We start from the raw sequence: 22,843 nt of genomic DNA on the forward strand, positions 1-22,843 counted from the left end.
AGAGACAGAGACATGTAGGTAATTAAGTATTCTGCCTAAAATGACATAGCTAGTAAGATTTGAAATCAGGTTTAGAAGCTGCTAGGCCAGCAATAGAGCCATGCTTTTTTAGTAACCATGGTACCTGCTTTTAGTCTACTCAGCACCGTGTTTCCTATACAGTAAAAAAATGGAAAACTCCCAAATGTAGAATATGAAAATGGTCCCTCCAAAATATTACAAGCATATAATGGCATGTTATAGAGATATCACATTATTTATTTGAAGACTTATTTAAAGATAAATATATTCTCCCAATATAGGTGAAAAAAGGTAGAAAAACTAATTGTATGTGCAGTACAAGTCCAGTTTTAGAAAAAGACTTGTTGTAATATATCAAAATATTATCTTTTAGTTGATCTGAAAATAGGTGATTTTTATTTTCTTTATAGTTTTCTGTATTTCCAAAGTGTCTGTAATGACTTTTTATATGTATATATTACTTTCACTTATTTATATAGTTTATTTTTTAAAAGAGATAATAAATTTATGCTTTTCTCCCCCTCATGGAGAAAATTGTTATACACACACCAAAACCCCTAACCAGCGTCAATTCTTCTGAGTGACTTGCTCTCCTCCAGTGCTCTCCTATGCACTGATATCTGTGTTAAAGCTGGTTCCTACTGCCTCCAACTTCCAACCCCACTCCACTTCTCTGTCCTACAGTAATCCTCAAGGTACCATTTAATTTTTTCACTTCTTTGAAACATACCTGAAAATTTCCATCTGTTTCTCTAGTCAGATTTATTTTCTTTCTTGAAATCTCTTTGCATTAAAAAAGTTTCTCTACCTTGTTACAGTTTTCCTCTGACATGTATCATTCATTAACAGACAAAACTTTTTAAACTGGGGCTAGATGTCACTAGTTTTGAGTCATCTTAGTGCCTAGTTCGTGTTTCAAAAAAAATATTTATTGAGATGTCAGAGTTGGTGAAGATCTAATCTTTAAAAAGTACAAAGATGTTAGAATGTCTTATTTAGGATGAGAAGAGTAACCAAAAGTTTCATGGAAACTGACTTGTGTTTTCCACATTCACATCAAGAGTGAATGACTTGATGATTGTTCTACTTCTAATCAGGAAAATTTCCTGCTGGTGACATCTTCAAAGAGCTTCAAAAAGTTTCACATCAAATATAGAGGAAAGAGAGGAGAACTTCCAGGGAAGATGGCAGAGTAGGGAACTGCAGCACTCAGTCTATTAAACAGACTATTGAACAGACAACTATTAAATAGACAAACTATTTGAAACAATTATTTTGAAACCCCAGAGGACAGAACATTGGACAGCCTCAAGGGAAAAGTGAGAGGAAGAGACAGATAAATTACAGGAAAGAACTGTAAATTGTTCTCTCCATGTGGTGTCTACTAGTGCCCACCTCCCACCCCCTTGGCAGGCCACCTTGGGTCCAGTCCCTGGCTAGCTGCTGGTGATTGAAAAGGACATAAAAGACATCTTCCCCAAGAACAGGGGTGGGTATGGCCAATCACTGATCACAGTTCTTGATTAGTGAATTCAGATCACTGGGTCCTGACTCTGAGAGCAGCCGTTTTTTAACCTTCTACAGTTAGGGGCAGATCAGTCAAGATTTCAGAAACAGTGTTTCCTCAGGGCTGCAGGTAACAGTTAGCTGAAGGCTGTATTTGCTGGGCAGCCCAAGAAAGCTCAGCTTTGGAGAGCTGTTGGAGAAGATTTTGGTGCCAGTCCTTATCCACTCTCCAGGGCACTTTGGAGCCAGTCTGCACCCTCTTTGTAGGTCCCTTGCCCTATGTTGGCTGGGAAGGACTGACTTGGGAAAGTCCTCTTTGGCGTGACCCTCCTCCCAGAATTTGTCCTCTAGGCAAAAGCATCTTCAGACAACAAAAAGAGTGTTAGAAACTATAGAGGCAACCAGTCTGGGGCAAAGGCCTGTTGGCTTCACTCACCCAGCAGAGGGAAGTCTGTCTCCTGGGAAATAGAGGGGACAACCAAACTCATGTAAAAAGGGGAACTCCCAAACAACTAACTATTGCTGACAGGGCGACGCAGGAATGAGACACGGACACAAAGCTAAGACTTAAGGGAGCAGGGGGCCCACTTGCCTCTAGGGCGAATGGACACCAATGCATTTTTGCTCCAGCTATTTATTAGAGCAGATCACGTGCATATGCTAAAGATCCTCGGGCTCGGGAGAGCCCACCAGATACCTACGTTTACATCAGATGCATTTACATCAGGTATGTACATCTTGTTTACATCAGGAACGTCATAGTCACAAGTTACATCAGGTGTATATCATAGACACAAGACACATACATCAGGTGTATATCGTTATCATAGTCACAAGGCTTACATCTTTACAGGGCGGGCCTGCATGGCATTCTATGCAGGCCTGCGGCTCAGCATTCTCAGCCACAACCCTAGATATGCCTCAGGCAACATGGAAAACTCAGTTTCCCACAACTAACAAACAAAAGCCCAGGATAAGACAGAGGCCCTGAAAGAGAGCAAAAATCCTGCACATTGCTTTCACCTTCCTAATAGGAAGGCTGAAGCTCAATAAAATCTGTCTTATCACCAGTGGGTTACCAAACCAAGAAACAGACATCCCAGGGAGTGAATCCAAGAGTTAACATTTTAAATGCTAAAACATACAGTGTGCAACCAAAGAGTACAAGACAAAGAAGCAGGAAATGATGCCCCTTCCAAAGGAAGAGGATAACAATATAGAAAACACCAATGAAAAAGAGGAGAATGTGGTCATACTGAAAAAGCCTTTAAAAAAAATGATACTAAAAATGCTCCTGGAGATGAAAGAAAATACAGAGAAAAAGCTAAAGGATATCAGGAAAACAATGGATGAGCAATATGAGTAAAAGGATAGAAATTTTAAAATGGAACCAAGCAGAACTATTGGAGTTGTTGAAGAGCATAATAATTGAAATGAAAAATGCTCAGGAGGGTTTCAACAGCAGATTGGAGCTGGTAGAAGAAAGAATCAGTGAACTTGAAGACAAGTTGATTGGGATGAGTCGGGATGAAGAGCAGAAAGGAAAAAAGGAGTACTAAAAGTGAAAACAGGCAAGACAGCTATGGAATGCCATCAAGCACACCAATATACACATTATGGGAGTTCCATAAGGAGAAGAAAGAGAGAAAGGGGAAGAAGGAATAGTTAAAGAAATAATGATAGAGAACTTCACAAATTCGCAAAAGATGTGATTATGCACATCCCAGAAGCTCAGAAAACACCAAAAAGGATAAATATGAAGAAAAATGTGCCCTGTCACATATTATTTACATTCTCAAATGCAAAGAGAGAGTTCTGAATGCTGCAAGAGAAAAGCAGCCTGTTACGTACAAGGGAGTAACATTTAGGTTGGGGGCCAGAGAAACCGTGGAGGCAAGAAGGCAATGAGTTGAACCACTTAAAGTGTTGAAAGAAAACAACTGTTAGCCAAGAAATTTAAACCCAGTAAGACTCTCTTTCAAAAATGAGGGAGATATTAAGTCATTCCCAGATAAACAAAAGCTGAGGAAGTTCATCACCACTAGACCTGCCCTACGAACATTGCTAAAGGAAGTTTCTTCAGACTGAAAGGAAAGCAAACTAGACAGTGGTTCAAAGTATCATTAAGAAATAAAGACATGTGGCAAAGGTAAACATTTTGGTAATTTTAAATGCCCAGATTACTATATTGTATTGTTTGGTACGTAACTCCACTTCTTACTTCCTGCATGAAAAGTAACAATAAATCTAGGTATTGGGACATGCAGTGTACAAAGATGTAAGTGTTAACAAGAACAAAAAAAATGCTGGGGAGGCAGAGGGGTAAAGGAAAAGTATATGTGCATGCTATTGAAGTTAAGTTCATATCAAACCAAATATGATTATTATATATTTAGGATGATAAATTTTAACCCCATTGTAACCACAAAGAAAACAGATGAAAATTATATCCAGATAGAAGTGAGAAGGCACTCAATATGGTACAGCACAAAAAAGCAAATGAATATAAAAATAGGCTTTAATGGAAATGAGGGACAAAAATCTATAAGAATTACAAAGGCCAAATAGCAAAATGGCAGAAGAAAGTCCTGTATTATCAGTAGTGACTTAAAATGTAAATGGATTAAACTCTCTAATCAAAAGGCAGAGATTGGCAGAATGGGTAAAAGAGCATGATCCCACTCTATGCTGTCTGTAGGAGACTTGCCTTGAATCAAAGATACAAGTAGGTAGAGGGTGAAAGGATGGAAAAATATACCATGGAATTAGCAACCAAAAGAGAGCTCAGATGGCTATACTAATATCAGATAAAATAGACTTTAAGTCAAAAACAGTTATTAGGGGCAAAGATGGTCATTATAAACTGATAAAGGGGACAATTCAACAGGAAGATGTAACCATTATAAATGTATATACATCTAAAAGCAGATCCCCAAAATGTATGATGCAAATACTGACAGATTTGAAGGGAGAAATTGATGGTTCTATGTTAAGAGAAGGATGTTCTTTCTCAATAATGGATAGAACTTCTAGTCAGAGAATCAAAAAGGAAGTACTGGGTTTGAATGATACACCAAACCAACGAGACCACCAGACATATATAGAGCACTGCACTCAAAAAAAAACAGAATATACATTCTTGAGTGCACATGGATCCTTCTCCAGGATAGACCATATGCTGGGTCACAAAAAAGTCTCTATGGATTCAAAAATATTCAAATCATACAATGCATATTCTCCTACCACAATGGATTGAAGCAAAAAATCAGTAACAGGGAGAAATGGAAAATTCACAAATATGTGGAAATTAAACAACATACTTAATCAATAGGTTAAAGGGGAAGACAGATAGGAAAATAGGAAATATCCTGAAGTGAATGAAAATGAAAATACAACATACTCAGGATGCAGTAAAAGCAGTGCTGAGAGGGAAATTTATAGCTCTAAGTGCTTACATTGAAAAAGAAGACAGACTTCAAATCAGAGATCTAACTTCAAAACTGGAAGAAGTAGAAAAATAAGAGCATACCAAACCCAAAGTGAACAGAAGGTAGGAAATAACAGATCAGAGAAATTCATAGCTCTGAAATATGTATTTGAGTATGATTAAAGGGGGAAATGTTAGATTGTATGTATGTTAATGGAATAAAAATTGTTTTAAAAATCCACTACACAAATAGTGAACCCAAAGTTGAATCCTAGATTTTGATTAATAATACAGTTATAAAGATGGGTTATCATCAGTTGTAACAAATGATCTACACCAATGCATGGTGTTAGTGGTGGGGTAGTATGTGGGAGTCATGTATTTTGTGCCGCTTCCCTAATTAAAAGAAATAAATGTAGAGGAAAGAAACAGATTGGATACTTGTTAATTGGTAAATCAAAAATTTTTATTTATTTTGAAATAGTTTATCATGTCTCTTCAACTATCACTTTATTCTTTATCATACTGATAAAGGTAGAGAACGTAGAATGCATATGGAAAAATAACAGATGATGTCAATTCTGGAAATAACTGACAGATCTGGAAATAGGAAAGTCCAGGATAAAATTACTAAGTATCATTTCTGTTTTATACCTTACAAATATGAATGTCCCAAGTCTATTTGTATTTTGCATTACCGTTTAACAAATATGCATACATTTCTAAGAAGTAATTTGCTTGTCTCACCCCATCCCTTTTATGGTCTCCTGAGAGCCACGTTGGTAACATGATCTTCCTAAATCAAGTATTTTATTGCACCACTTCTCTGTCATACTCCTATAATCTTTCGGATAAAATCCAAATTTCATAGCCCAGCATCCAGGAGCTTTCATGATATGGTCTTATCCTGCAAAACAGTCTCTTATAAGCATCCTATTTTCATATCATACCTAACTAGCAACTTGCCTCTCTTGGAAGGTGGCATGTTCTTTCTTATTCCTGTGCCTTTGCTTATGATGTTCTTTCTGCCAGCTGTGGCTTTTCCCATCTTCCTCACTGTACAGTTCCAAAACAGAAGTTCACAAGTCCCATCTCTTTTAGGAAGACTTTCCAGATCCTTCTCTGTGTTTCTGTAGCCTCTGACCTTGCTCTTAAGGTAGTCCTTATCACATTGACAGATGCAAAGGACGGTAATACTTATCTTCCTGTCACTAATGAGTAGTACAATTGGGCACTCAGTAGGTGTTCTGTTGCTACTTTTTGAATGAAATAAATTACATTTCCAACTTTACTCTCCTTAGAGCCTAGGCATGTTTATGTGTGCCACTGCCTCAACAAGAAGACAAGAATACACAGAAAATGATTGCCCCAAGCCACTTATGACAATCACCCCAAATTACCATGTTGTGTGCTCTTTCCTAGAGCATCAGGGTGGAAACATTTGAGATGACATCTTAAAAATGTGCTAAGGCATTTGGATTTTGTCCAGAGGGTGATATGGCCAGATTTACTTGTTAGAGAAATCATGGGCAGCTAGTGATGGACTAGTGGGGGTGCAAGCTGGGGAAGAAAAGAAATGTAGTCTGTTTTTGTAAGTATAATTACATTGATTACAATTTGACGCATGTATGTGGCAAGGGAAAAAAAGAAGACTTAATAAAGTGAGGTTTCTGGCTTAGTAATTAGAGCAAAGATTTTACTATTTACAAAAAAAAAGGACAAAAAAGGAAAAAGAAAATCATGAGACAAAGATCTTAATGTATATACTGCAGGAACCTATAGGAGATAAGAAATGAATATCCAGGAAAGATTTTTTTGTGACATTTGCTAGTGTAAGTGAAATATTTTAAGATTCTTGTACCTTACCAATAAAGGAAAAAGAATTAGTAAAGTGATATTGAAAAAGTTTTAAGATCATTATTGATGGTGGTCCGTGCATCATTTGATGACAAGTGGAAATGCCTGTTAGCCTGATTTGTTTGCTTAGCTTGGTTTTATTGTGTATGGAATATCTAAAGATATGTCACATTAACAGATTGAGACATCTAGTCACATTGCAATGTTAATAATTTTTTTTTTAACTAATACTGGAGAGAAAAATGAAAGTCTTAGTAAAGAAATGGTTGACTTCACTTGATTTTATATACATCTTCAAATTGCATGAAAGTGTCTTTTTAGTGGTAGTAAAACAGTATAAAATTGAGTGTATTATGTTCATGTAAAATTTTTAAGCCTCATTTGAATTGGAAATCCAGATTTTATATTTTAATGTAAAAATATGTTCAAAAGAGAAGCTCACATGCCAATCTCATTTTGTAAGTATTCAAAATGCTTTTCATATGAACAAATCTAATCATATTAGACATGGAATAATAGATCCACTTCAAAGTATATGTCATTTTCCTGAAAGAAGAAAGATAGAAGTAGGCACAAGTTCATTCTTGTTTTTCTGATGTGGGTATTTTTATGCTCTTCTTTATTCTGTCATATTGCATAAAATATTCTAGGTTGAAAAGTATTTTCTGCAGCAAGATTGGATTTCAGTAAATCTGGGCTAGAGATACAAGCTGTAGGAATATAAGGTTGAATTGACCATTTTAAGGAAAATGTTTACTTTGTTACTATCATGTTTTTGGAATAGGATTAACTGAATATTCTAGTTAGAATTATTCATGTTATTTTGGCTGATTTTTCTTTTATTTGTTTTTGTAAGACCAATATTTGTCACAAAATAGAGAAATTACTGTTGTCTTGAAAAAGAAATACTGTAATTTTGTGCTCCTTTTTCTTTTCACCTGTCAAAACCAGCAAAAAAACAAAAACAAAAACAAAACATGGCTGGGAAATCATGACATAGTTTATGGTTACTTTTTAGCTGTGTCATGTTTGAAATTCCCTGTCCAGGATGAATAGATCCATTTCTAGAGCTGAAAGTATGTGATAATACTTTAAATTCTGAGGAAAACATAAGATGAATGACATCATTCATATACCATAAGACCCAATGTATGCTAAGAAAATGTCATCTAATTTAATAAATAATAGCATAATCAGGTGGGTGGGCATTATTTTTTGTCGCTAGAAAGTAGAATACCCATAAATAAAATAGACCCTGCTCCCTACTTGTATTTTAATACAAATTTAAAAATTGTTGTCTCTTGTAGTAGATGCTGTTGCTGATCCATTTATATCCCCTCTTCTTAACACTTAAGTTCACATTGGCTGGATTTCCAACTGCCAAAGCTGCATTTCCTTGCCTGAGGGATTCTTTGGCCGCCAGAGACCACTTTACTAATCGCAACAGGCAGGAAAGGCCAGGGAATTAATACCCCCAGGAAGCGGCCCTGAGCTAATGACTAATGGGAGTTGGTATAAACATACCAAAGCTCTCTCATCCCTCAGGTGGGCTGTCTCCAAAGTGTGCAGCATGCCCTGGGTGCCAGATCTTCTCCAGTTGGATTAAAGTGGAGCTGCCACCAGTGTTAACAGGTCTGCTAATAAAAGTCTACTGACAGTCTTCCATTCCTTTTCTCACTTTTCTTTCCTTCTGGTGTTTCCTAGGATCACTTTCCAAATAAATGTACTTGGATTATTGCCTTAGGGTTCACCTATGGGGCAACCCAAACTTAGATATTTTTTTCTCTCTCTTTATTTTCTCCCTCTTTTCTTTTATGCTATAAAATGAGAAATGTTAGGGTGAACAAATACGTCAACAGGCTTCTGAAGAAGAATATGTCTAAGATAGAAAACATAGTTTTCAGATGCCTTAGATATAAACACAGAGGCAGAAAGAAAAGAATATTTGAGATCCATCTGTGAACTATAATTTAAGTCAAAATATAGATCTGGCTTCAAGTATGTATTAACTTTGTACATTTGAGAAAAAATTATATTATTTATGAACCTTAGTTTCCTACTTACGAAAAACAAAACAAAACAAAAACTCTGACATGTTCACAAGATTGGTTGAAGAATCAAATCGCTTTGAAATAAATTAGGTAATGAATGTGAAAGCAACTGTTATAGTTTGCTGATGCTGCTGGAATGCAAAACACCAGAAAAGGATTGGCTTTTATCAAAGGGGGTTTATTTGGTTACACAGTTACAGTCTTAAGGCCATCAAGTGTCCAAGAATGCATCAACAATTGGGTACCTTCACTGGAGGATGGCTGACAGTGTCTGGAAAACCTGTGTTAGCTGGGAAAGCATGTGGCTGGCATCTGCTCCAGAGTTCTGGTTTCAAAATGGCTTTCTCCCAGGGCGTTCCTCTCTAGGCTTCAGCTTCTCTCCAAAATGTCACTCTCAGTTGCTCTTGGGGCATTTGTCCTCTCTTAGCTTCTCCGGAGCAAAAGTCTGCTTTCAAAGGCCATCTCCATATTGTCTCTGTAAACTGCAGTTCCTCTCTCAGCACCTGTGCATTCTTCCAAGTGTCCCTCTTGGCTGTAGCTCTTCTTCAAAATGTCACTTTCAGCTTCACTGAGTTCCTTCTGTTTGTCAGCTCATTTATATGGCTCCAGTGATTTAATTTAGACCCTCTCTGAATGGGCAGGGTAACACCTCCCTGGAAGTTATCCAATCAGAGTCATCACCCACAGTTGGGTGGGGCACATCTCCACAGAAACACCGTAATCCAAATGTTTGAACCTAATTCCCACCAATTTGTCTGCCCCACAAGACTGCATCAAAGAATATGGCCTTTTCCGGGGGGCATAATACATTCAAACCAGCACAGCAACTTAAAGCGCCAAATTGGTAGTGGTATTCCTCTTATTTCTGCCTTAAGTCTTTCAAATGAATTCTGCAATTAAAAAAGTATTCCCTGGGTGCAGGCAAAGCCTGTTACCCAAAACAGCCTTCTTGATAGCTTCTGTATTTCTCCAATCCCCTGGGCCCTGGTGTTCAACAAGGCAGGTTCTTTGTAAAGGTGAATGGTCCAACCAGGATGGGAGGTTTCAGCTTTAAGCCCCCTCCTGCTCTCACAAGAGTTCTGTGGAAGGTTGGTGTGCAGCTAGAGTAGTGTGGATGTTACTTAGGGATGTTCTAAAGTCACCGTGATCCATTATCCGGATTCTGTTGGAAACATTATTGATATTTTAGTCACTCATAATTATATTGAACCAGTAGCAAATCTTTTACTAAATATTGAAATCCATTTTAGTATTTGCTCAATGCTTGAAGAAAATTACACACAGATTTTTCAGTTAATGTAATTTAAAGGATATTTAAATTACCTTTAATGTTTTAAATATTTTAACATTGTAAATATTGTATTTTCTCTATGTGTAGATCATTCTAAGATGTTTGATATAAAGTGCTGTGAAATCATTTCATTTTTGTTATGGAAAATGAGAATAATGATCTGTTAGAAATAAGCATTTTGGAGTTTAGAATGCTTGACAATAAGTCACTTTTGTTTAAAGATGAGTAGCTAATAAATTTTTATCCCCTTGGGTTAGTGAGGAAAACTCAGTGAGAATATCCATTAATCAATGAATGAGTGGAGAATTGTATCAATCATAAGGTGCAGAAATGTGTATTTTCCATTATAATCAAAGATGAGTAACCTGGTACCTGAGGTTGTAGTAACATGGAAGCTGAAATCTCTGAGTAATTTTTGAAATTGTTTATCTTAAGTAGTGTTCATCTGTATCAGGGTGTTTCTATCAAAGGTAGGAGGCAGGACAAAAGAGTTGGATATATGTTTCCTCATTTTTTGGGAAAAAGCTCTATCTCTGCTGTTTTGTTTATCCATTCATCTGTTGATGGACAGTTGGGTTGTTTTCATCTTTTGGCAATTGTGTATAATGCTGCTATGAATATCAATGTGCAAATGTCTTTTCATGTTTCTGCTTTCAGGTCTTCTGGGTATGTACCAAGTAGTGGGATTGCTGGGCTGTACAGCAACTCTATGCTTAGCTCCCTGAGGAACTCCCGAACCATCCTCCACAGCAGCTGCACCATTTTACATTCCCACCAGCTGTGTATAAGTGTTCCTATTTCTCTACATCCTCTCCCACACTTGTGGTTTCCTGTTTGTTTAATAGTGTCCACTCTAATACATGTGGAATGATATGTCATTGTGGTTTTGAATAGCTACAATTTTCATGTGCTTTTTAGCCATTTGTATTTCCTCTTTAGAAAAATGTCTATTCATGTCTTTTGCCCATTTTTGAATTTGGTTGTTTATCTTCTTATTGTTGAGTTGTAGGATTTCTTTATGTATTCTAGATATCAAACTCTTATCCAAATATTTTTCTCCCATTGAGTCAGCTGCCTTTTCACTCTTTGACAAAGTCCTTTGAATCAGAAGTATTTGATTTTGAGGAGGTCTCATTTATCTATTTTTTCTTTTGTTGCTTGTGCTTTGGGTGTAAAGTCTAAGAAACTGCTGCCTATCGCTAGATCTTGAAGATATTTCCTTATATTCTAGGAATTTTATGGTACTGATTCTTATATTTAGGTCTTTCATCCATTTTGAGTTAATTTTAATATAAGGTATGAGATGGGGTCCTCTTTCATTCTTTTTGGTTATGGATATCCAGTTCTCTCTGTCTTTTAATTGTACATTTGTATGAGTGAAAACATTTAACTCTTCTAACAACCTGTAACTCTATAACTTTTAAAAAATTGTTTTCCAATTATTTGTTAACTTACTTGAACTTTCAGAAAAACACCCACAAAACAGAATTTTAAGATGTATTATTACCTCTAAATTAAAATATATATAACTATAATTATTGAAGAATTCTACTAAGTTCAATTTTAATTTTATTTTTAGTCATATGTGATTCCATCTGATATACATAGGAGAAAAAGTGATAAAGGAGAATTCTGATGGCAACTGTATGATTGAAGCTATACAAAGTCAAGTATCTGTATATTCAGTCAACTCTATTTGAGCATACCCAGGTAAGAATAAGTGATTGTTTGATTATATACTTTCCACCACTTTCAAAAAAGACTTGAAACTACAGAAGATGTTTGTATTTTTACTGAATATTGAAACAACAGTTTTATTGTAGGAAATGTTAAAAATACTTAAACTAAAATAAAATTAAAATAATCAATGAGCCTATTAAAAAAATAACCTCTGTTATCATTTTGATCTATATCCTTTTATTTTGCTTTGTTTTGTTGGTTTTTCTCTTTAAAATCATTGAGATAATGTTATAGGTATTCTTTGTCAATTTTCTTGTTTGGTAACAAAACTATTTTGTACAATTCTTTGAGAACATGAATTAATATTCATATTTTCCATTGTCTCTTTTAATATATATCATGAATTTTTTTAAAGTTTCTACATTTCACATTTAGGTTGTATTTAATTATTATACAGTGTATATCTTCATACATAAATTGATCTGTACATCTCTCATTATTTTGCATTTGTAGAGTTACTAAAATTAACATCCCTGGATAAATGACCCTGAAATTTTAAACCCTTTTTGCTCTCCTTGATGAATTTACCTCCAGAAGGTGTTATGAATTGCAGTTTCCATTAGTCAGTTTTGAAAATGTTGTTTGAATTATTGACTGTAATTTTCTTATTCAAAGAACTTCCCCCAAAAAACCTAGTTTAGATTGAGTAAAGAATAATGATAAAGTTAGCATTCTAAATTTGATTGCAAGCATTAGCTTCCTCCACTAACATATAGTCAGCAAATGTATTCCCTTATATGACTAAGCCTAGAACAAAAGTGAATATTATTTATATACAATCTTTCCACACTGTTTAAAAATACACCATTTAGGAATGAGGGGAAGCATATATTTATTCAACTAATATTTATTGAAAATGTAATTATTGAGCTAAGCCTAAGCACTGTGATTATTTGAGTGATGATGGTGGTGATGATAGAAAGTAGGGATAGGAAAACACAGAAATAATTCCTTCTCTCTTTTAGCTTTCAATAAAATAAGAAATATACTTCCAGTCTTTAGGTACAAGATAGGATATAGTAAGTGCTAATAAAGAATCATGGAAAGGATGCTTGCTGATGGTAACACCTCCAGCTTGGAAACTGAGTAATGGGAAATATGTTCTGTGGCTTGCATTCTTGTATTTAGGCATTTCTGTTTCATTCATTATATGGTGAGGCACAATTTCAGAGGAATAAGATGATGCATGTGGTACTTTAAGAAATTTAATTTAGAAGTGATATGTGTGTTTGACTAATGAAGAGAGAGCAAGCCCAAAGGAAGGGAGAATAAGACATAGGCTTTCCTGACATTTTAGCCAGCAATTATCAAACATTTGCTAGGGGCTATAGGTAAAAAAAGATGAAGACATAATCCCCACTCCTAAGGAATTTATAATGTAGTGGATGAGATGTGAGTATAATACAAGAATATAATACACCATGACAAGTGCAACAATAGAATCATATCCAAAGAGAGACTAGTGGGTAATTAATTATGATGGGATGCCAGCATTTGGTTATCAATAGATGAGGTATTCCCAAAGTGGTACACCATTTTGAACCTGATCAAGGTTTTGAAGAACGATTTGAGTTTGTTACCCGGTAACAATTTTGCAGGCAATTTTAGGCAACAAGCAATGAAAGCTTTATCTATTGGGAGGGCAGTGTTAAGTAAAATGCAAGCTGTGGATAGAAGAGGCTTGACAGCAGTAGAGACAGTGGGGGGTCAAAGAGAGAACTTTTAGCTTAGGTAAAATGTGGTATGCTGTTGGCATTGACAGAAATGGAGGTAATGGAGCAAATGAAGGACTTTTGTGTTGATATAATACTAAATTTGGTTTTGAACATTGAAGATTTTTCTGCCCTCCTCTGTCACTGTGTTTTGCTCATACTTTACTAGAGCACTCATAGTGTTTGCTATTTCGTTGCAATTCCTTTTTCATTTGAAGATTCATTTATCTACAATTTATAAATTATGAGTTCCTTTAAAATGAAAGTACAAGTATGGTAAGAGTAAAGGCAACTTACAGAAAAAAACAACCATGAAATATGAAGACTCAAGTTGATTCATAACCACTGTATATATCATCAATAAAAGGGCTACACTTGCAGGTTTAGGCTAACTAGCCTAAGAAGGAAGGAAATGAAAGTCAAATGAAATTCAGTTAATGGACTGATTATGGAGCAAGACTGGGAAATTTAAGTGTATGGTGAAGGCAAATATATGCTTAATATAAATGTGTTGATGAGGGAGATGGTCAGGAAAGTATGATATAGAAAGCAAGTTTTGATTTTAAGACCATAAATGAAGTTCAGATTCAAATATAACTATAATGTGGCTTTTTAAAAAAGCAGTTTTATTGAGATATATTCACTCACCTTAATGTGGCTTTAAGGTCTTAGGAATCTTGAAACATACATCCTGTGCTGGTTTGAACCTATTATGTCCCCCACAAAAGCCATGTTTTTTAATGCAGTCTTGTTGGGGCAGACTTATTTGTCTTTTGATTAGTGTGAAACCTTTTCATTGAGTGTTTCCATGCAGGTGTGCACCCTGCCCAGTCAGGGTGGGACTTGATTATATCACTGGAGCTGACATAGATACTCAAGAGCTATCGTAGATACTGATGCTTGGAGATGCTTGAAGATATAGACAGAAAGATGTTTGGAGATGCTAAGCTAAGAAATGAAGCCCAGAGTTTGCCCTAGAGAAGCTAAGAGAGGACCCCCAGATGCTTAGAAAGAAATGCCCTGGCAGAAAGAAGCAAGGATGCACAGGAGCTGAGAGAGAGAAGCTAAGAAAGACAGAAGCAAGCAAGGATGCACAGAGGCTGAGAGAGAGAAGCTGGGAGACACATTTTGGAGAAGGCCATTTTGAAATGCAACCTGGGAGCAAAGGACCAGCAGATGCCAGCCACATGCTTTCCCAGATAACATCTAGAGGTGTTCCAGATACCATTGGCCTTCCTTCAGTGAGGGTATCCTCTTGCAGATGGCTTAGTTTGGATATTTTTATGGCCTTAGAACTTAACCTAATAAACCCCCTGTATAAAAGCCAGTCCATTTCTGGTATTTCACATAACAGCAGCTTTAGCAAACTGGAACATGTCCCCATATATACTACAATATATTAGGCAGAAAGAATGGGCGGAAGATGATGTAGTCTTTCAAGATAGTGAGGAGTAGGGTAAATGGATGACAAAAATATGGTAGAATGATAAGAAAGTAGCAGAAAGGAACTGGAAGTATAATTTCGTCTTCCCCCTTTGTTGCTGACAAGGCGACACAGAAATGAAACACAGACACAAAGTTAAGATTTAAGGGAGCAGGGGACCCACAGCATCGTGTGCCAAGTGGGTGCTGATGCACCTGTGCTCCAGTTATTTATGCGTTTGTTACACAAAGCAAGACTATGCTATGTGATCAAAAGCATTCAGGGTCTCTCAGATACTACTCTTTACATCCTACTGCAAATAAGAAGGAACAATCTGGGGTCAATGGTTAATGCTGCTGTCATAGTCACAAGACACACATCTTTACAAGGTGTGCCTGCACGGCGTTCCATGTAGGCTTGCGGCCCACCATTCCAGGCCACCACCCCAGACATGGTCTAAGTAACATGAAAGGCTTGGTTCCCCATACCCCTTGAGTTGCAATAAAGAAGAGTAATAATACCCTTATCTAAAGAGAATCTCTAGGAAAATCCCTCAGAAGAGGACAAATTCAGATCTTACTCATGAGATGTATTATGCTTTATCAGAATTTAAATACAAAACAATATAACTTTTAAGCCATTAGAAAAGTTGAAGAAAGGCATTTTGTTTTTATTGACCTTTGACTTTACATTTAAAATTTACTTTTAGTACATCTATATACTTAAAATATACCTTTGTTCTAATTAATGACACTTAAATTGTTCTTTACTTGTATAATAGTAAAATTAGTTTTTGTTTAATGAAGAAGTTTAAAGAAAAAAATGTTATGTATATTTATGTACTATGTAATGGTAATAAATGTTTCCTCCATAAATTGCTTGTTGAAAGAAATATCAAAACCTGGCAAAGTGATTGCTCGTCAAATATGTCGGTTTCTCTGTTGCAAAGTGGTAAACTATAGGCTACTTTTAGGCTAAAGCATTCATTCATGCTACAAGGATATCATTTATTATACAAAAGCCATCACAATTAAATTAAACAATTTAAATTGTTTAATTTGCTTTAGAACATGGTTTACATTGAGAAATTTATTTTCATGGAAAACAAAATGTTTTTGTTTAAAAGGATAATTTTTATAGGTAAAGAGTGAAATGAGGGAGAATAAAAGGGTTTACATTAATATTTGCAGTGCATGAAAAAACGGAAGTGCTTATCTCAGAGAAGGAAATTGGCGAATTATGAATTTTGAATGTCACAGTTCATCAATTAGGTGGCCCCACAAGCTAAACTGGAAAATTATGATTAAGTTACCATATATGAAACAACATCTAATTATACAAGCAATCTCTCTTATCAGTTACTGTTCTTCTATTACAAGTAACAGAAACTAGTTCTTGGGTAACAGCAAAAAAGGTGTTTTGACATAAGGATATCAGGCTAGCTCATTGAATGAGATGATAGCCCTTTGAAACAGTTCTCAGAAAAGACAGGGGCCAGAACTCTTCCAGGGACCTAGGGAGCAGGGATTGGAGAGAAGCTTCTGCCACAAAACTAAATCTGGGTCAATAGTGTGTTCTCATATTACTCCTCCAAATTTCACAAAAGAATTTGCTTGGCTGAGTTTGAATCATTTGCTGTCTGCCAGGAAACATGACACTTGATTGACAGCCCTCCCCCCAATACTTCCTGCAGTTGCAGAAAATATGTTCCCCAAAGGAATTTCAAAGTTCTGGAGCCACAATGGGAAGCAGATGTGGGACAAGTAAAAACAAAAGATGTCTCCTAAAGCCCTTCTTGAGAAATGTCATTCAAAAGTCATCAAACTCTAATGGTAATAAAATCTTAAAAAATAAAAATCTTGCCAGTAAAGTTAACATAGATTAAATAATAATTAATACTGCTCAGGTTTCAACATGTAACAGAGAAGCTAGGATTTAAGAACTAATTATTATTACTGGAATCATTATATAGATACTCCTCTTAACTTTCTGGTATATTAGAACAGACAGAGGGAAATACCTGAAACCTGAACAGTGATCCAGCTGCCTTGATCTTTGACAGTGATTTTATAGCCTTTATCTTGTGCCCTTGTGACTGTAAAAACCTTGTGACTAACCTTCACTTGTACCCATTTATCCAGTTTTTCGACTTCGATGTCTTATGATCACTAAAGACAGCCCCTAATGTTATTAATGAAGGGTCTTGGGTCAGCCAAGAATGAACCCACCCCAAGTCCAAAGTTATCTTAATAACCAAAATGGGCCCGCCTGACATGCTTAGTGGCTTAGACTTTAACCTACAAGTCACCTATATCTGATTATAATACTAAAAATCACACCCATTATCATATTAAGGCTGCCATTTTCTTACATAGGTTCTGTGACTAAGTGTGTAATCAGTCTGCACATCTTCAATAATTAGATCACCTCAATTACATAATCTGGGGCCACTGTACTCATTGTCCTAAAACCTGTCCATCTTTTGATGCTATAAAACTATCAGAATTACTGCAGTTCAGAGAGACAGATTTTGGACCTCTAAGCCATCTGTTCTCCTGCTTCGCACCTAGCAATAAACTCGTTCTCTCTTTGGTCATTTGAGCACATCAGGCCCAAGAATCCACCGCCTTTGTCTAGTAATAAACAGATATCTACTACTAATTTGTTCTTCCCTTTAAACTATATTTTTAATTGCCTGTCATGTGCCAATTGCTATACTTGGTGGTGAGATAAAACTATAAACAATACAAATTCCCTGCTTTGCCAGGAACTTATAGTTTAGTTGGAATTGGAATGAAAAATTCATATAACTCATTAAGTCTAGGATGGGAGGGTTCACAATACTGTTGATGGTCCCAGCAGAGTCCTGAACCTATGTGTGGGGTACTTTAGAGAAGGCTAGCCTGAAGGAAGTCATGCCTAAACTAAGGTTGAGTGTTAGTCAGAAGGAATAGGATGTGTAGTGGACCCTTCAGGCATTAATCAGGAAGCGTGGTTTATTGGAAAAACAAAGCAGAACAGAGTGCACAGGCCTGGCTAAGAGGTAGAGGGGACAGAGATTCATGGAGCAAATGATGAGGAAACATGTAAGGAATATTGACTTTATCTTGAATGTAGTGGGGAACCACAGAGGTACTTATGCAGATTGCCGACCCAATCGGATTTGTATTTTACAGAATTTTCAATGGCTACAATGTGGAGTTAAGGCATGATTGAGCAATGCTGGAGAAAGAAAAGCCAGCTAGGAGACTCTGCAGTAATCCAGGTTTGAAATGATGGTGGCTTAGAGAAGGGGGTACTGGTGGGAATGAAGAAAAATGAATTCTGTAATTCTGACATACTGACAAAAGTAGAATTGACATTGTGTGGATTTTAGACAAAGGATGATGATAGAGGAATCAAGTATGTGGATGAGGTTGCAAGCTTCTGAAACTTCATGTATGATAGTCATAGGCTATGGGATTGGAAGAGAGAGAGAGAGGGAGAAAGAGAATAGGGAAGAAAGAAGAGAAGGAGGGGGAGCAATGGGAGAGAAGATAAATCTGAGAAAAAAATTATGGGTTCAATTGTGGATATTTTTGGCGTCAGATGATTCAAGAGGCAGATGTCTGTATGGGCCTGGTAATGTTGCATGAGGAACTCTTAGCATATAAAAGAGGTACTTGAAGTTGTTGAAGAGTTTTGAAAAAAAGATTTGTGTATTATTACTATGCCCAATAGAGGACTACTATGCAGGAGTAAATAATGTTATTTAGAAATAATTTAAATGGCCTAGGATATATCCATTATAAAATGCTAAGAGAAAAGTACAAAACGGGGATACATAGCTACTGTTTCTATAGTAGGATTTCAACACTGTATCTGTTTACCTTTAATAATAAATGCTGTAAACAAATACACTTAAATATTAGCATTGGCTATATTTGGGTGATTTAAATTTTCTTCTTTTTTACTTATTTTTGAACTACAGTGTGTTCAATGAGCATATACTCCTTCTATAACTAGAAAAAGAAAGGCATTGTTTTTTAAAATTTAATTTTATTGAGATTGTTCACATACCATACAGTTATCCGAAGTGATCCAAAGTGCACAATCAGTTGCCCACGATACCACATAGAGCTGTGCATCCATCACCACAATTAATTTTTTTCCAACTTTTAGAACACTTTCATTACTCCAGAAAAGAAATAAACACAGAAAGAAAACTCAACCTCTACCCTGCCCCTAACCACCCCCGCCTCCATTATTGACTCATAGTATTGGTATAGTACATTTGTTACTGTTAATGGAGAAATGTTAAAATACTGTTAACTGTAGTACATAGTTTGCAATAGGTATATTTTTTCCCTATATACCCCTCTATTATTAGCTTCTAGTTATAGTGTCATGCATTTGTTCTAGTTCATGAAAGAGATTTCTAATATTTATACAGTTAATCATGGAGATTGTCCACCACAAGATTCACTGTTTTATACATTCCCATCTTCTTAACTCCAGCTTTCCTTCTGATGACATACATGACTCTAAGCTTCCATTTTCAGCACATTCACACACAATTCAGCACCATTAGTCATTCTCACAATAACGTGCTACCATCACCTCTGTCTACTTCTAAACACTTAGGTTCAACCTACTTGTACATTCTGCTCGTAATAAGCAACCACTCCCCATTCTTTAGCCTTGTTCTATATCCTGGTAACTTATATTTCATGTCTCTGTGTTTACATATTATAATTGGTTCATATCAGTGAGAACATGCAATATTTGTCCTTATGTGTCTGACTTATTTCACTCAGTGTAGTACCCTCCAGGTTTCTTCATCAATCCGTTTTTTTTTAAGACAGTTTTGTTCACCCACCACACTTTCCATCCTAAGTAAATAATCAATGGTTCCCTGTACAGTCACATATGTATGGATTCAACACCATCACCACTATCTATATAAGGACATCTCCATTTCTTCCACAAAGAAGGAGGAAGAGTCAAAGAAGGTAGAGAGACAAAAGAAAAAGAGAGAAAAAAAAAACATGGCAGCTAAAAAGTAACAAAAGGAAAGATAGAATTGCACTAAAGTAGGATAAAAGGGTCAGACAAGACCACCAATGCCAGAAGTCTCATACCCCTCCCTATGTCCCCCACTTACAGGCATTTAGCTTTGGTATATTGCCTTTGTTACATTAGAGGAGCATAATACAATGTTTCCATTAACTATAGTCTCTAGTTTGCATTGATTGTATTTTTTCCCCAATACCACCCTATTTTTAACACTTTGCAAGGTTGACATTCATTTGTTCTCCCTCATGTAAAAATATCTTTGTACATTTTATCACAATTGTTGAGTGCTCTAGGTTTCCCTGAGTTATACAGTCCCAGTCTTTATCTTTCCTCTTTCCTTCTGGTATCCCACATGCTCTTAACCTTCCTCTTTCAACCATATTCACAGTCCTCTTTGTTCAGTGGACTTACTTTGCTGTGCTACCATCACCCAAAATCATGTTCCAAGCCTCTCACTCTTGTCTTTTCCTATCTGTCTGTAGTGCTCCCTTTAGTATTTCCTGTAGCACAGGTATCTTCTTTACAAACTGTCTCATTGCCTGTTTGTCAGAGAATAGTTTAAGGTCTCCCTCATATTTGAATGACAGTTTGCTGGACATAGGATTCTTGCTTGGAGATTCTTCTGTTTCAGTATCTTAAATATATCAACCCACTTCCTTCATGCCTCCATGGTTTCTAATGAGAAATCTGCACATAATCTTATCAAACTTCCTTTGTATGTGATGGACCATTTTTCTCTTGCTGCTTTCAGGATTCTCTCTTTGTCTTTGATGTTTGATAATCTGATTATTAAGTGTCTTGGCATAAGTCTATTCAGATGTGTTCTGTTTGGGGTATGCTGCACTTCTTGGATGTGTAATTTTATGTCTTTCATAAGAGATGGGAAATTTTCATTGATTATTTTCTCTGTTATTGCTTCTGCCCCTTTTTCCCTCCTTTTCTCCTTCTGGGATACCCGTGACACTTACATTCATGTGTTTCATGTTGTCATTCAATTCCCTGAGATGTTGCTCTTATTTTTCCATTCTTTTCCCTATCTGTTCTCTTGTGTGTAGGATTTCAGGTATCTTGTTCTTCAGTTCCTGCGTGTCTTCTGCCTCTTGAGATCTGCTGTTGTATGTTTCCGTTGTGTTTTTTCATCTCTTGTGTTGTGCCTTTCATTTTCATAGATTCTGCCAGGTGTTTTTTCAAACTTTTGATTTCTGCCTTATGTTCTTCCAGTGTTTTCTTCATAGCCTTCATCTCTTTTGCCGTATCCTCCCTGAATTTGTTGATTTGGTTTTTTATTTGATTTAGCTTATTTCTTTGAAAATCTTTAATATATTGTTTCATTAAAGTGAAACAATATCTCAACTGTACCTTGATTGAGGTGTAAGTTTGTTCTTTTGACTGTGCCATATCTTCATTTTTCCTAGTGCAGATTGTAGTTTTCTGTTGTCTAGGCATCTGATTTCCTTGGTTACCTCAATCAGATTTTCCCATACCAGAATGGGTTCAGATCTCAGAATTGGGTTATATTCAGTTTCAAGTCTCCCTGTGGATGTGTCTTAGAGATTGACAGACTTCCCTGTGAGGTCTCTAGTCACTGTGCTTTTCCTAACCTCCCCAGCAGGTGGCCCCTGTCAGCCTGTCACTGCCAACTGGTGTAAGGAGGTGTGACCCCTTTAGTTTCTGTTTTGGCTGTTTTCTCCCAGGCTCTGGGGTCTGGTTCTGAAGGGAAAGTTGGGCCCCACCTCCTTACTCTTAGTGAAGATACACCCCCCAGGGAGTTATCTGCATTTGAATTGTTGTCTCTCTGACTCTGTTATCTCCACCTCTGTCTGGCTCAGAGTGCTGAAAACTAAAAATAGCTGAAGCTTTCTCCATTGAGCCCCTAAGGTTGAGAGAGAGAAAAGGGGACAGAAAACCCCCTTTAACAGCCAGTACATGGCCCCCAGATTCACTTGTCAGCCAGAGGTAACACCTGGTCTTCTGGGCTCCCCCTCCCAGGACAGATGAATCTTCTGGTTCTTTAAGGTCAGTTGTCACTAAAAGCCTCTGTCTGCTTGTTGGGGAATGTAGCTTGTATTCAGCAGTCCACATTTGTTAATTAAAACCCAAGTTGGAGCTCGTTTGAGCTATATTTGCTTGCTGGGAGAGTGCTGCTTTCTACCACAGCAAGGTTTTGCAGCTCAGCCTGGCATGGGGGACGGGGCTCCCAGTGTGGTTCCGCAGTTTTTACTTACATGTTTTATGCTTCAATCTCAGGCTTTCCTTCCAATCCAGGTTGGTGTACAATGTGTGGACAGTCACAGTTGTTCCCCAGCAGTTATTCCAGATTATTTACTAGTTGTTCCTTGTTGTTTACTAGTTGTTCCAGGGGACTGACTAAATTCTACTCCTCTCTATGCCTCCATCTTGCCCCTCCCTCAATGCATTGTTGTTTTGTAATTTTTTACTAGACATTTTTGTAATAGCATTTTTAAAATAAGTAATTGATTGCAAAGTTTGGGTATCTTTTGACCTAGGAGGAAAAAGAGTCATGAGAGAACAATGGCATATTCCACTTGAGCCAGGTGTTTCATAAGTTATCTTGAAATACATATAGATATAGAACTGGACTTCCTCCATTTGGTTATGCAGCTATGATAAATCAGGGAAAATTAGTATTTTGGGACTCAAAGTAGAAAATAAATTTAGATTGAAGGCATTTTTCACTTGATGTTGAAAACTACATCAGTGAATGAGCAATTTAATAGAACACAGAAATATTTCCTTTTA

The 22,843-nt window shown here is 36.5% G+C and overlaps 1 protein-coding gene across 4 annotated transcripts in view; it reads left to right on the top strand.

The window, feature by feature from the left end:
- Window positions 1-22,843, top strand: part of GULP1 (GULP PTB domain containing engulfment adaptor 1) — a 322,123-nt gene that overhangs the window by 106,877 nt on the left and 192,403 nt on the right. For 2 of the 4 annotated variants that reach the window (XM_037849955.1, XM_037849952.1), the window contains exon 2: window positions 11,733-11,863. The exons of 1 other annotated variant lie outside the window; for it this stretch is intronic. The gene's annotated coding sequence lies outside the window, so the exon portion shown is untranslated. Of the gene's footprint in view, window positions 1-11,732; window positions 11,864-18,245; window positions 18,294-22,843 lie in introns of those variants that run through there. One more of the 4 variants, XM_037849950.1, reaches the window with a different exon arrangement.

The sequence above is a fragment of the Choloepus didactylus genome, chromosome 9 (assembly GCF_015220235.1).
Source record: "Choloepus didactylus isolate mChoDid1 chromosome 9, mChoDid1.pri, whole genome shotgun sequence".
Classification (NCBI taxonomy): Eukaryota; Metazoa; Chordata; class Mammalia; order Pilosa; family Megalonychidae; genus Choloepus; species Choloepus didactylus.